Genomic DNA, 2650 nt, shown 5'->3' with positions numbered 1-2650 from the left:
AAAACTTAATAGGCAACACGCCTTTACGCTCAGACTACTGCACACCCACACGTACCCTAACCTGAAATCCCTTCACGCTACACTGCGAAAAATTGCACGTATTTACGGACAGAAGAGCGGACATAGTTTCCAGGAAATAAACCCCCCGCCCCTTCGCCAACATCAAGGATACAGCGCACGTTTAAGAATCACAGACTTCACCACTTCGCGAATATCATAAATACAGCACACGTTAACCAATAAGGTCTCACTGAATAGTGCACAAAAAATGTCTCCTTCGTCAACAAAAAATTTGACGAAAGTAATCATTTGCAAAAAGGATGACCTTCAGAAATTTATACTAATATGGCCATCACATACCATCATTGCATCCATCGCAGCGACGTGTACTGCCCCGCTTTCATTCTACGAGGCTATATTTGTTCCCAAATGGCGGTTTAGGCGGGCATCGCGCAAAGAGGAATCATTCAACCGCATCAGGCGCACTGCCATCGTCACTCATCCGTCGGCTGTCACTACTCTAGTCACTAGCCCGACTACACTCCTCAAAGGCCAGGACGCACACACGGAACGGGACCCACCTGGGGTTGCTTTTTATCTGGTCTGCATCTTGGAGGTGAGTGCCTAACTTCTCAATTACGCGCCGTTTGGGTTACGGCTCGTGCCACTAATGATCTGGGTCATGTAGTACCTACCAATATCACCTTTTGGGCCACTTCGAGTAAAGCCGAGGCCATAAACGCAGTGCTCCTTTGTCGATGTCAGCTTCGTGCGGCTTGTATCATGCATGCTTTTTCTGAGACGGAGTACGTACTGAGAGCAGAAAATACAGCATTTACGGAAATAGCCTGTTGACTGTGTTGGTCGTGTTTACATTTCGAGCATGACATTTTCATTGCGCTCTGATTACTTGTCCACAGCAGTTGCATTACTCTATGCCAAAAGTGTTCGGGCTTGTCAACGCCAAAGTGCAGCCGTTTAATGTGTGCGCCTCCCTTTATGCTGGCGGCGTTTTATTTACGCTCTGGTACGCCGCTGCGCGGAAAGACAAGGCGATATCAAGTGTGAAGTCTTGGCGTGCTGCTGCATACACGCGTGTTCTCCCCGTCCAGCCGAAGTTCATATCCTCTGCGTTGTCTAAGAAAATGTGGCTGAAGGCAGGTAGCACCGAGGTGCGAACAATCAGAGAGAACTCTAACTCAAGAAATGTGAAGTGGCATGTGAATCCTTTTAGACAGCTAGAAACCATTACTCGTAAACTGCGTTCCAAAAAATTGGCAGCATATCCACGGAGTGAATGATGGAGAGTGGGGCGAAGCATTCGTCCGTCCATTCGTTCTTGCTTCTGCCCGTTCCTGCGTCCGTCTATGTGACCGTCCATGCATCCATCTGCCCGTCCGTGCGTGCGTCTGTTCGTGCGTCCATCCCTGCGTTCGTCCAGGCATCCGCCCCTGCGTCCGTTCATACGTCCATCCATCTGTATGTGTGTACGTTCGTCCATCTATTAAACACTCCAAGTACCTGCATCTCGCATCTTTTCATCATATATTCCCCATATAGAAAGTAGCACCGCCTTCCAGCGGACATGCTAAGGACTAAACGAGAGGTGGCACAAGCACACTTTTTTACGGTTTGCGCTTCGTGTCTACTTTCCACCTTTAACCACCTCGAGTTCATGGTATATACTAGTTCATGGCACTGCGGTCCAACGCTCGCTAAACCTTTCTAAAATTAAGGAGGTTACGCCCAGCGAGTATAACGTAGCAACCTTTTCCTGTCAGATAGTGTTCAATGTACATGCCAATGGCTGCTAATGGGAAATGAGAGACAGGAGAATTCGGCTTTTACTTTCTTACGGCCTTTAACTACCTCGAGTTCATTCATGGTATGTACTAGCTCATTGTATTCATGGCACTGCGGATCAACGCTCTTTAAACCTTTCTATAACTAAGAAGGTTACACCAAGCGAGTATAACGTAGTAACCCTTTCTTGTCAGATAGTGCTTAATGTACATGCCAATGGCTGCTAATGGGGACAGCAGCGTGCGCGTTAACTAAAAGCCGAATGCTCCTGACTCTCATTTCCCATCAGCAGCCATTGGCATGTACATTGAGCACTATTTTTATTGTTCGACCACCTGTCATTAGAATAAACGGTAACCCAATTAAAAGAGTACGACATACCAAAATCTTACGAGTAATATTCGATAATATATTGTCATTCATTCCACATCTTAAAGCAGTAAAGCAAAAGGTTCAGAAAATCACTACAGCACTAGGAAAATTCACGGGGACGGATTGGGGTATGACTCCCAAGCATTTAAGGCAAATTTACTTTGGGAGCATAGAAAGAATGATAGTTTACGGAGCACAAATATATTTCCCCCCAATATGTGAACGCAACAAGAAGAATACGGAAAAGATGAAGCAACTCAAAGTGATTCAGAGGATCCCTCTTTCAAAAATAGCTAAGGCATTCCACACTGTTTTCAACGCATCATCAAATATTATCTGCAACATTCCCCCTATACATCTCACGATAGAAAGAGAAAATAGATCATTTAATATCCTAAACGCAGACGGAAAATTCGTCTTTGAGAATAAGGAATTCGGAAAGGAGGAAATGGCCACCAAAATTCGGAGTTCAAGA

Source organism: Rhipicephalus microplus, chromosome 1 (genome assembly GCF_043290135.1).
Source record: "Rhipicephalus microplus isolate Deutch F79 chromosome 1, USDA_Rmic, whole genome shotgun sequence".
In the NCBI taxonomy this organism is placed as follows: Eukaryota; Metazoa; Arthropoda; class Arachnida; order Ixodida; family Ixodidae; genus Rhipicephalus; species Rhipicephalus microplus.
This window is presented reverse-complemented; position numbering follows the sequence as displayed.